Source organism: Silene latifolia, chromosome 9 (genome assembly GCF_048544455.1).
Source record: "Silene latifolia isolate original U9 population chromosome 9, ASM4854445v1, whole genome shotgun sequence".
NCBI lineage: Eukaryota > Viridiplantae > Streptophyta > Magnoliopsida > Caryophyllales > Caryophyllaceae > Silene > Silene latifolia.
The window spans coordinates 72,590,807-72,604,206 of NC_133534.1; the positions used below are offsets into that span (position 1 = coordinate 72,590,807).

At 40.4% G+C, this 13,400-nt stretch overlaps 1 non-coding gene across 1 annotated transcript; it reads left to right on the forward strand.

Moving 5' to 3' along the window:
* Nucleotides 1-12,400: 12,400 nt before the first annotated feature.
* On the forward strand, nt 12,401-12,507 carry LOC141603811 (small nucleolar RNA R71). Its single transcript, XR_012525659.1, has one exon. It is a non-coding gene; the product is annotated as a small nucleolar RNA R71 (small nucleolar RNA).
* The last annotated feature ends 893 nt before the right edge of the window (nt 12,508-13,400 follow it).

Sequence of the window (13,400 nt, forward strand, 5' to 3'; positions counted from 1 at the left end):
AACGTAGTGTTTTAATCTTTCTACCTAATAGGTTACCGTACCTATTCTGGTATTCTTTGAATTTCTCAAAGGATTCACTTTTGTGCTTCATTAAGTAGACATAGCCATATCTACTCAAATCGTCCGTGAAAGTGATGAAATACCTATAGCCTTCTCGTGCGGTGATTGACATAGGTCCACATACATCCGTGTGTATGAGTCCTAATAGGTCGGCAGCAGCGCATTCCAACACCTTTGAAGGAAATCCGAGTCATCTTACCGATGAGACATGATTCACACGTGCCAAATGATTGAAAATCAAAGGCCGAGATAGCTCCATGTTTGATGAGAGCCGTTTTTTACGCGTTTCTCATTAATGTGTCCCATACGGCGATTACCATAGATACGTTTGATCTTTGTCACCAACCTTTAACTTTTTATTCATTACGTGTAATATTTCCGTGGTCTGATCTAAAACATAAATTCCGTTCATGGAGACTGCCTTGTCATAAATCATATCGTGTAATGAGAAAATGCAAGCATTGTTTTCTATTACAAATGAAAAACCAAGTTTATCAAGCGCATAAACTGAAATAATGTTTTTGGAAAGACTAGGTACATAATAGCGATCATATAATGACAACTCGAATCCGCTAGGAAGCTGGATCACATATGTCCCCTTGGAGATGGCGGCTACTCTTGCTCCATTCCCGACACGCAGTCCACCTCACCCTTTACGAGGGGTTCGATGTTTCGGAGCCCCCGCACATGATTACACAGATGAGAACCACAACCAGTATCAAGTACCCAAGTTCCGTAACTTGCGTGGTTAATCTCAATCATATGAATAAAAGTAGAAGAGAGAGAAGACATACCAACAGGTTTAACACGACCTGCCTTTAAGTCCTCATGATAAACAGGACATGTGCGTCTCCAATGCCCAGTCATGTGGCAATGGTGGCATTCCATGTTTTCACTCTTGCTCTTTGTCATGCCTGATGAGTTACTCGACTCACCAGGACCACTCTTACCTGAACCCGACTTCTTGAACTTCGCCTTACCTACTGTTAGGTTTGCCGGAGCTTTGCCCTTAACTTTCCCTTTGTTTGACACAACGAGGACATCCTGTTTCGAACTCCCACTGAACTTCATGTCCTTCTCGGTGCATGCGAGAAGGGAGTGCGATTCATGCGGAGTTTTCTTCAAATCATTCATATAGTAATTCGCTCTGAATTGCGAATAACCATCGTGGAGTGAATGAAGAATACGGTCGATAACAATATTCTCGCTGATGTTACGATTAAAGGTCTCCGACTTCTCGACATTCTCAATCATCTTTGAGAATGTGTGGGCTAACCGGTTGGCCCTTTTCGGAGTCTCGCATCAAAGAAGCGAGTGGTATGCTCATAGGTCACGATTCTCGGTGCTTTCGAGAATTCCTTAGTGAGCGTGGTGAAAATCTTGTTTGCACCTTGGGCTATGAAGCGTTTCTGCAAATTGGGTTCCATTGCAAAAATAAGTACGTTCTTTACCGCACCCGCTTCTAAAGCGAAATCGTTATACTTGTCGATTTCGTTAATTCCAGCCGTGGGGCCTGGGTTTAACGGCATGGGCTCAAGCGGATATCCGAGCTTTTAAATCGGCGCGCGGCATTCCGTAATCTTGCCTCCCGATCCAGCGAAGTTGGATCCATCATTCTTGATCGAGTAGACCGATTCATCCGACTCATGAAGATCCGAAGCCAGGACTCACGGTCCAATGTGGCACTTGGCATTGGGTTATCACTTGAACCAGCCATTTGTTGTTTAGCGATTAAAAACGTGATCTACACTCTGAAAAAGAAAGAAAAACAAAACGAAATAAGCAACTCATCGAGGTGATTTAAGTCTATTTTAAAATTCATTTTAAACATGTAGACTCTCGCACTTGCATAATTGATCTCCCTCAAGAAAGATACAAGTGATCCCAAGACTCAATTTACGTAAATTGATAAGCCAACTGTTTAGCTAATTCTTCCGAAAGAACTCTTGGTCGATAGATTTCTGTAAATCCTATCTATAGTCCACCATGATCACGGGATCGTTTAGTGACCATAGTGTTGAGATAAAATAGGTCAATCGGTTCCAACTTACCCGACGTAGAAGGGGTCATAGTATGCCTACCGACGAAGAAGGGACTCATTGGAGTTTGACCTATAAAGACTGTTCTCAATTTTAGTTTATACGAGGAAGATCCCATCAACAAAATTATAATTCATTTTAAGTGAACGAATAACTAGCGCCTGTCGTGAATGAATTTATTTGGATGATGGCTTAAAACGTGTGACATGAGAATGTCAATGAAAACTAACTCGTGACCTCTATATGTGTCGGTTTTTCATGCAATAAATTAGGTGGTTTGGTTTTTAGGCGGAATATGATGCATATTATCGTAGCAAAAATAAATAAAGGAATGCAAAAACGTAAATAAAAATTTCCTAGTGTGGCCTATCCTAGTAAAAGAACATAATACAACTTTGGAATCCACCGTTGGACCCGAAAAGCTTGTCTTGATGTTCCATCTTGATCCAAGTAGCGGGAGTGAGCATCGGTCTCCATCTTTGGTCTTCTCAAAAATTACAATTAGAATTACAAAATATAAACCTATTTACATTCTAATTAAAACTGTAATTACAAGTGAAAAATCCAAAACGGAGATACAAGATCTCAAAATACAACCAAGACCGTGTTCCATCATTACGGTAACACGTTCTACTAAGGCCACACTAAGTTACAACCGCTTGTAAAATTAAATACGTAATTAAAAGGCATTCACGGCATTCATAAATTAACGATAAATAAAAATGCATCAACTAAAAACAAATTCATTCGCGACATAATTCCGTAATTATGTTAAATTTATCCAAACCACCTTTTAATGATTAAAATTCATGTGATAAAACCGCTTCTATCATTTAATTTTAATCCATTATAATCCGTCATTTTAAAGACGCTTTAAAACAACTATATGGTACGTGAGTGAACCGATTCACTATTAAGCGAGTGTACTATATCCGTATAAAGTACATATTGAAGCCATAAGAAAATTTAAATCAAAAGAAACAAAATTTCAAAGCTGTTAAAGACGAAATCCCTCGATCCAGGGACATAAGTGCTCGATCGAGGGACAGGAGGGCTCGATCGACTGAACTGCAAGTCGATCGAGAGGTATGCTAATCAGGGAGTACTCGATCGACTAAACTGGAGGTCGATCGAGTACCTTTATCAGCAAATCTGCTCGATCGAGTACGAGGACAACTCGATCGAGCAGAGGGGTTTTAAAAGCAGGTCGATCGAGTACAACAAGGACTCGATCGAGCAAAAAGTTTTGGAACAGGGTCGATCGAGTACAGCAGGGACTCGATCGAGCAAAAATTATACAGAAAAGCCACTCGATCGATTAAAAACATGGTCGATCGAGTGCAAAAAAATCTCTGGAAAATTCAAAACCCTCGTGAAAACATATTTCGAGACAAGATCAAATGCAAATTCGATCAAAAACGCATTAAAACAAATTTGACAATTGACAAAACATGACATATTGTTATAATCTCTGTATAAAACAACAATATGCAGAAAAACAAAACGAAAAAGATGAAATTATCGCGTAATACATGACACGGTTTCAAACAATTTCTGCCGTGTATACTGGGCACGGTTTTTGAAGCACAAAATCATCGTTTCAAAAATCGTTTTATGAAAAACACATGAAAAATTCACGTGGCCTCGCTCTGATACCACTTGTGGGTTAATATCCGTATACTACCCCTTTAATTGCAGGACTATAACGTAAATTTAAACATGCGAATATCGTCATAAAACATAAAAACAATAGAAACGATAAGGAACAAGAAATAACCTCGGGTCCTTTAAATTGCGGCGTAAAGAAATGTAAAATCAAAGCGATTTCCTCCTAATCGTTACACCCAAGACTTTGTCCGAGATATGCCCTTGTGCTAGAACAGTGTTCTCCGATTGCCTTGCAATATAGGGAGAACTGATGTGAGTTTTGTCGAGATGAGAGATCTCCGGTTTTTCGAGAAGAATACTCTTCAAAACCCTAATTTTTTGTTTCAAATGATGATTAGGTTTAACGAAGGAGAGGTCTCCTTTTGTTCTCCTATTTCGGCCAAAACCGTGACCCACAAGGGGAAGTGGGCTTCCACTTCCTCTTGGTTTTAACTCGAGGTCCGGTTCGTTAAATACTAAAATGTATATGACGGGTTTGTATTATAAACTGTTATCGGTTATCGGAAATTAAGGCATCAGCTAATAATACGGGTTAGCTGAATTATTAATACGTGTCCGACAAAACAGTATTGTATAATTATTTTTAATATACATTTAATTAAATATAAATCACGTATATGTAATTTTACGAATTAACTTAATCAAATTCGCCTTAGCCCATGATATTTAATCCGTATTAAATATAATATCTCAACATCACATATTTGACTAATTACTAGTCAAATAACTCGGACTAACTGGTTAGTCAATTTTGGCATCTACATGACAGTATTTTCATACCGTCACATCTCTCGAACGTATCCTATAGGTGTGACTTTTAGGGACCAGTTGATCACCGCCATCTGTATGACAATAACGTCAAACTTATCTAGCAAGCCAACCGTTATTGATAAACGTGGATCAACTGATAATAATACCAAAGTATGCCCTTTGATCCTTTTAGAGGTTTATAAGTCCTTGCACTAACTGTTAAGGACACCAACCCCAACAGCGAGGATCATGGTTAAAGTTAAAATTGGACAAAAATTGCCAGAATCTATCAGGTTTGTTGATGAATTGGATGTTACTCAGCATCAAATAGTTCATTATGAATGGAGACCTATCAGATGTGATGAATGTAAGGGTCTGAGTCATGAGACCAAAAATTGCAGGAGGAAAGAGATTAGACAGGAGAGACAACAAGCCAAAAAGAAGCAAATCTGGCGACCTAAACAAGTTACCTAGGTACCTGTTCAGCCTGCAGAAACTGGTTTCATATTGAATCCCCAGTAATTCCCTGAGATTCCCACAGTGCAAACTATTGGTACTGTTGAGGTAGTGAATACTCCTGCTCATACTGGGATAGGGGTCTCTTTGGTTACTCCAAATCCAGGGGGTAACAGAGTTTTCTCTACTTCCACGAGGTTGCTCACTAGACTGAATAGACAAGAGGCTGCTACTGCTAGGGAAGGGATACAGAAAATGTTTATTGCTGCACTTAAGTCTCCTGAAGGTGGTGGGGGAGAGAGTTCTACTGAAGTCTCATTGGATCATGGCTAACCTAGGTTTTTGGAATGTAAGGGGGTGTAATAGCCTGAATAAGCAGAGAGACATTAGGTGGTATCTGCATAATAATAATATAGGTTTAGCTGGTTTGATGGAAACTAGAGTGCGTAGCTGTTCAATTAATAAAGTTCATGAGGGACTTCGTAATAAATGGTCTTTAGTCACTAATAATAGTATATGTGAAGGGGGGAGAATTTGGGTGATTTGGGATGACAGTGTGTTTCAGGTGGATGTTGTTAGGACTGAAGCACAGGTCATTCATTGCAGGATTGGATATAGGCCTACTGGGTTGGTGGTTTATGTCTTTTGTCTATGGTTTTAATAGAATTGGGGAAAGAATTCCTCTATGGGAATCTCTAGAGAATATGCACAGGGCCATTTCTGAGCCATGGATAGTTTGTGGGGACTTTAATAATGTCCTTGCCTATGATGAGAGAATTGGCTCAGTTGTGACTGAAGGAGAAGTTAGAAGATTTCTGGAGTGTACTGAGAAGTGTGGGATTGCTGATATTCCTGCACAAGGAGCTTTCTATACTTGGAGTAATAAGCAAGAGGAGGATGGGAGAAGGTTCAGTAGAATTGATAGGGTTCTGGTGAATTTGGAATGGCTTATGGCATTTCCAGATACTAGCACTACTTTTCTGCCTGAGGGATTGTTTGATCATAACCCTTGTGTTATGGATATTTGGAGGCAGCATAATAGGAGGAAAATGAGTTTTAAGTATTTCAATATGTGGGGGAGTGATGAGAAGTTCCTAACTACTGTGGCACAAGTTTGGGACCATAATATTAGTGGAATTACAATGTTTCAAGTGGCTAGGAAACTGAAGATTTTGAAGCAGGGGTTGAAGTCTATTAATAGGGAAGCTTTTGCAAATGTGGAAGCATCTGCCAGGATTGCTAAAGTGAATCTGGAAAATATTCAGCTTGCCTTGCAAAAGGATGTGACTAATAGAGAACTTTTGAGGCAAGAAAAGAAAGCTGGTCTCCTGTACCAAGCTATGGATAAGGCTAGGAATGCGTATTTAGCTTAGAAGGCCAAAACTCAGTGGATGGAAGAAGGTGATGATAATACTCACTACTTCCATAGTGCTATTAAAAGTAGAAGGATCTTAAACAAGGTCTATGCTATAAAGGACACTGATGGGAATCAGTGTGTGGAAGAAAGAGGGATTGAAGGGGCTTTCTTAGACTATTACAAGAAGCTCTTGGGGACTAATAAAGCAGTGAAGAGGGTTCATTTTCCTACAGTTCAACGTGGGAGGGTTCTCAATGATGTGCAGAAACAAAAAATGATGCAAGAGGTAACTGATGAGGAAATTAAAACAGCTCTGTTTTCTATACCAGCTACTAAATCCCCAGGCCCTGATGGGTACACAAGCCAGTTTTTTCGAGATGCCTATGCTATTGTGGGGGCTGATGTGTGTAAGGCAGTGAAGGAGGTGTTTAGGACTGGTAAGTTACTCAGACAAGTTAATGCTACTGTGATAACTTTGATTCCAAAGAAGGCTAGACCTAAATCAGTGGTTGATTTTAGACCAATAGCGTGTTGTAAAGTGCTGTATAAGTGCATTACAAAACTCATCTGCAATAGAGTGGCTGATGTGCTCCCTGATATAATCAGTCCTGACCAGAGTGCGTTTATTAAAGGGAGAGAAATTGTGGACAATATTTTGATATGTCAGGATCTGGTAAGGCTTTACAACAGGAAGGCATGCTCCCCTAGGTGTCTTATGAAGGTTGATTTGAGGAAAGCATATGACTCAATAGAATGGACGTTCATTGAGCAAATGCTATGTGCTTTGGGATTCCCTGAGAAGATGGTTGTGTTAATCATGGAGTGCATTTCGACCCCTATGTATACTCTAGCACTGAATGGGAATACTTTTGGGTACTTTGAGGGTAAAAGAGGCATTAGACAAGGGGACCCTATGTCTCCTTTAATTTTCACAATTTGTATGGAGTATTACTCTCGTATACTGGATGTGGTTGTGGACAGGAGGGAGTTCAGGTTCCATCCATTGTGCAGGCAACTTAAACTGTGTCACCTATGTTTTGCAGATGATCTGCTGCTATTCTGTAGGGGAGACAAGGAATCTGTGCAGGTTATTTTGAGAGCTTTTCTTACATTTTCAGTTGCATCAGGTCTGGAGATGAACAGGGACATGTCTGAAATATATTGTAATGGGATCAGAGGGGAAGAGTTACAGATGATTATGAAGATGTCTGGTTTCAGGGTGGGCAATTTCCCTTTTAGGTATCTTGGCATTCCTATATCATATAAGAGAATATCTATTGGGGATTGCTCTAAACTGGTGGAAAGGATGGTGGATAGAATCAGAGGTTGGGGGTCTAGGAAGCTTAGCTATGCAGGTAGGCTAGTCCTAGTCAAGTCTGTCCTATCTCAGTTACACTCCTACTGGGCCAGGATCTTTATTATACCTAAGGGTATTATCAGGAAGATAGAGAGCATATGTAGAAATTACTTATGGGAGGGTGTTGACCAATACCATAAAGCACCTGCTGTGTCTTGGGAGAAAGTTTGTCAGGATCAGAAGCAAGGTGGTTTGGGGGTTCTTAATTGTTTGGCTTGGAATACTGCTTTAATAGGCAAATATACATGGTGGATGGCATGTAAAGAGGATCATCTATGTATACGTTGGGTGCATCATGTTTATATGAAACAACAGGACTGGTTTGAGTATATTCCTAATGCTAATACCAGTTGGACTTGGAGGCAAATCTGTAAAGTGAAGGAGAAGTTGAAGCCAGGTTATGAGGCAGGCATCTGGGAGCCTACTGGAAATGCTTATAGGCCTGATGGAGGATATAGATGGTTGGTGGGTGAGCATGAGAAGGTGGAGTGGTACCCTGTTATTTGGAATAGAATGAATTGGCCTAAACACTCTTTCATTGCTTGGTCGTGTGCACGGGGTAGGTTACTTACAAAAGCTAGACTGGTGAGATTTGGAGTAATCACTGATGGAGATTGCGAGTTATGTGGTGAGGAATCTGAGACTGTAGAACATTTATTCTTTGAATGCAAATATAGTCAGCTGTGTTTGGCTTTGATCAATGACTGGCCGATAAGACAATACCATCGGGGACTCGTATTCGTGGTCTTTAGATCAAGTATAGGTCTCTCTTTGAAAAAGAAGTTGATTCATATGGTCGTAGTGGCTCTGATATATCAGATATGGAGTATGAGAAATCAGTGTCGAGTGGAGCAGCTGGTTTGGCATCCAAGAGTGTTGTTTAGACGGGTTCAGCAACAGGTCACAGTAAGAGCTAAAATGAAGATTTGTTCTGTCCCACATAGTTTAGATAACGATTGGTGTAGTAGATTTAATTGATGTGTTAGTTGTTATCTGAGTGATGTTTGGAGGAGTAACGGGTTGGAGTATTTTGTAAGGTGGTGAAAATGAGTTGTAATTGTTACATGTTTAATTAATGAAATTAACATTCCACCAAAAAAAAAAAAAAAAAAGAATGGTGAAAAACCATTAAATTACTTGTCCAACTGGGAGGGGGTTTAACATTAAGATGCGAAAGCATAAGTTAAATGAGGCAATGTACTATTTAAACAAACAATAATAAAATTATCGTTTACTACCTCGGGTTGGTTTCTCTCAAAGTCGGAATTATTGATAAAAGAATGTATTACCTCTTCCGTGCTAGGAGCAATCACTGACTCAACTACCTTCTCGTCACCCTCATCAGTGGATTCCGTCCCGTAAATCGCAGCCTCAAGCGCATCCAGCTCGGCCTTGAAAAGGGGCGATTCACCGTAACCATTATCATCATCAAAATCGTCATCTAGAACGAGCCCAAGTGACGTTGCATTGCTCTCTCTGGCCAAATCAGTCGATCGAGTGGAATTATCACTCGATCGAAGGCTTTCCTCATGATTTTCACTCGATCGAGTGCATAAAACAGCTCGATCGAGTACTTCCTCTAAGCAGCAGTTCGATCGAGTGATGGAATATGTTCGATCGAACGTTTTCTCCGGTAATCCACTCGATCGAGCACTATTACTAGCTCGATCGAGTGATCTTTGCAGTGCATCGCAGAAATCTTCATAACTCGCTTCATTTTCGGATAGATTTTCGTACTCCGAGTCATATAAACTATCAGCAACGATAGGCAACTCGAGTCCTCCCTGGGAAAGACCACTCTCCACGTGCCTAAAGGTCGTCTCAGCGGCTAGCTGAGCTATTTGAGACTCAAGCTCATCGATTTGAGCGTACGTATGTCTATCATACTCTTGCTTTTTGAATGCAAGTGTCTTGATCAAAGATTTGAGCTCCGCAATCTCATCTTTCCGCTTATCAGGAGGGGGAGCTTCTTGTCGCGGTGGCCAGATAAATGGAGGCTGTTGGTAGCCTCGTTGATAAGGTAGATGTGGCGGCGCAATTACAACTGCTTGATTAGCTCGTCTGCGTTGCTTAAACGCATAAACCTCGTCATTTTCAGCTGAGCAAAAAGCTGCATTGTGCCCAACAGCACCACATCTCCTGCAGTAAATCACCTGTTGCGCTATATAATGGAACATAGGTGACGGGTCAAAGGTACTCAAGCCTTCTCTTTGACGATCTTTTACCTAGAACTGTCTAGGTAGGACCTATAGGACCTATCAAAACAGCACTAAAGAAAAAGATGAGAACGGCCTCAAGGGATAAACCCTTGAGGCTAAAGATAGACAAAATAAAATAGGTAAATACAGTAGTTGCCTCCCCGGCAACGGCGCCAAAATTTGATACCGTCGTCAGGTACCAAAAATAAAATACCTAAGTACAACTAACAGAAGTCAGCGGTAAGTAGGGTCGATCTCCACAGGGAGGCGGTCACTATCTACTTGTCTACTCGGTCTGTCTAAGGTCACAGTGGGGGTTTTGAGTTGTTTGACTAAACTAAACAAGATTAAAGGTAAGAGAAATAAGGCTAAGAGGAAATTAACAGAAGAAAGAGGAAACTAGGATGTCGGTTCATCAACGAACGTCAATTAATTGCAGTTAAGGTCACATATCAGTCGATGTGTCGGTCTAAGGGGCAACGAATATCTCCTTCCGGTCTCAATTTGCCCTAAAATACTATTAGCTTAGCTTCCGCCCTCACTAAAGCATTTTATTGTTCACTGCGGGTCTCACCCCTTCTAACCTTCCGGTCTAGGTCAAGGCTTACCAAAATTAAAAAGGCTAATTGCATCGATTCAATCAGCAGGATACAATTAAAGCAGCGATTAACAACCTAGACAGAAACAACAACGACAATCTATAAACCTAATTAACAATTAACATCGGTCCATCGAATCCCCTAATCCTAGCAGGAGAAATTAGCTAGACATAAATAAAGAAAGAGTAAAAGCAAGAGAAAGAGGAATAAACATTAAGTAAAAGAGAGAAAAGGGAAAAAGGGAAGAAAGAGTTACAGAGAAAAGCATCCGGGATGAAAAGAATGAAAGGAATGTATAACAGTGAAAGAGCAAAGAAAAGTATCAGGGAACGGAGTCCCAGATGTGTTCTCCCGTATGTTTTTAGTGTTAGTCGTCGTCCTATTTATAGAGGAGACGAGTTTTATTTAACCTAATTACAAAATAAAACAAAAAGCCCGAGCCCATAAGCGATTCCACTCGATCGAGTGATTTGAAACCACTCGATCGAGCAAAACTGAACTCAAACCACTCGATCGAGTAGAAAATCTACTCGATCGAGCAACCTCTAAAATGAAACTATTCGATCGACCAAGGAAAGTGTTCGATCGAGGTGTTCTACCAAATAAAAGCATTCGATCGACCAGAAAACCACTCGATCGAATGACTTTAACTTCAGCAGCCACTTATTCCGTTAGTTTCAGCTTTGACTTGTCTTTTTAGCTCCCGAAACGGCTTCACGCATCCCGAGACAGCTACATTTCCGCTCCAAAATCACTTTTCCTCTAAATGCATGCAAAACGGACGGTAAAAGGCTTGATTTCACTACTTTCTGGTCCATTCCTGCAAATAGAACAAAACAAACAAAAGTAGCATATTCGGGGCATTTCGTAGCATAAAACCACGAGGATAGCATAGAAATACGCGCATAAAAAGGCCTAAAAGGACTATATAAAATGCACGTATCATTGTAGTCCGATAATCATCGGGTGTTTGTTGGAGACTCGACAGATACTGGGTATCTACACCCTCATATCGTTTACCACTCCTCAAGTGAATGGCATTGATGGTTTCATGCCTTGTAGGAGGATTACCTTTGGGAGGTAATTGTCCTTTTTACCTTTGGGAACTCGAAGAGGCCAATTGGGTCATTTGTGTTTCCAACATCTTGGTATGAGCAAGGATATTGTTGATGGTAGTGTATTTGGCTTGGCTATCTCTTTGCATTTGAGCGAAGAAGTCTTGTTGGTTCTTTTGCATTTGAAGGATCGCTTTTTGAACATCAAAAGCTTGGTCATTGGATTGATTGTAAGAGGGTTGGTTTTGGAATCCTTGGTTTTGGTTGAAAAAGGGTCTCTGAGTAGGATTTCTCATTAGAGGTGGGGTGTATGTTGGTTGAGGATTTTGAACATTTCGGCTTTTATATGAAAAGTTTGGGTGAAATTTGGTGTTTTCATTGTAAAAGTTGGAGTAAGGAGTGCCATTCTTGTATGCTTGGAAAGCATTCACTTGCTCATTTGCGTCCCTACACTCTTGTTGATCATGTCCCAAAGTTCCACAATTCTCACATACTCCATTTAGAATAGAAGATGTTGACACCATGGCATTGACTTGTTGATGTTGTTTGGGTGATTGAGAAGCCTCATTCATCTTGGCTATGGCCTTGTCAAATTTCAAGTTCATTGTGTCAATATGGGAGCATAATTGGGCACCCAAATCGGCACTCAATTGTGTGACGGAGTAAACTTCATGTCTCCCTCCCCTAGTAGTTTTTCTTCGCCTACAATATTGAGAGTTGTGAACCGCCATCTCCTCTATCTTAGCCCAAGTTTGATTATCATCTACCTCGGTGAATCTTCCATTAGAACCCATGTTGAGCAAATTCCTTGAGTCTTCATACAACCCATTCCAAAATTGTTGGACTAGAAACCATTCGCTTAACCCATGATGAGGACAAGAGCGACATGTATCTTTGAATCTTTCCCGTGCCTCGTATAGAGACTCTTCATCCCTTTGCTTGAACCCGGTGATTTGGGTTCTTAACATGTTGGTTTTCTTCGGAGGGTAAAACTTCTTGTAAAAGGCAAGTGCTAACTTCTTCCATGAATCAATTCCAAGAGTGGCCTTGTCTTGGCTCTTCAACCATTTCTTTTCAGTTCAAATCAAGGAAAAAGGAAACAATACCCATCGAATTTGATCTTGTGTTACCCCCGTTTGGGAAATTGCATCACAATAGTCACAAAAAGTCTCCATGTGTCGATGAGGATCCTCACTAGGCATCCCTCCAAATTGACTTCTTTCAACTAATTGTATGAATGTGGATTTGGCAATGAAATTACCGGTCAAGTGGGGTGGTTTTGGAGTACCATTTGGTAGGTTCTCCTCGGTTGGTACAGAATGAGATGAAAATTTAGGCATTGTAGGTTGATTTTGTGGTTGGTTTGGAATTGGATTATCCTTTCCTTGTCTTGCAAAAGGGTTGGTAAACTCAACACTATTCGTTTGGATGATACCAATGTCCACGAGTTCTTCAATACCCACAATTATTGAAGTACCTCTAACGGTTCTTCTAATATTTGTCAAGGTTCGCTCGATTTCGGGATCAATAAGCAAAAGGCCGCCTTCTGATCTCCTAGACATGCAATAATTAAACAACTAGAAAACAATTAAAACTACCTTGAGGAGATTGACTTCCCTAAGGTTAAGAAAGACACAACTAAAAACAACAAATGATAACAACTCAATTGTACACCGTCCCCGGCAACGGCGCCATTTTGATGTCGAGATGAAACGTGTCATCTACGCTCTCAATCAAACAATATTTATATTCTCAACAAACTACTCTTAGTAGAGCGGTAAGTAAAGGTCTGATCTCAAAGGACGGGTATCGTATTGACTTATCGGTCGTAAATAGCTATGTCTTAGTGTCACAATTTGGG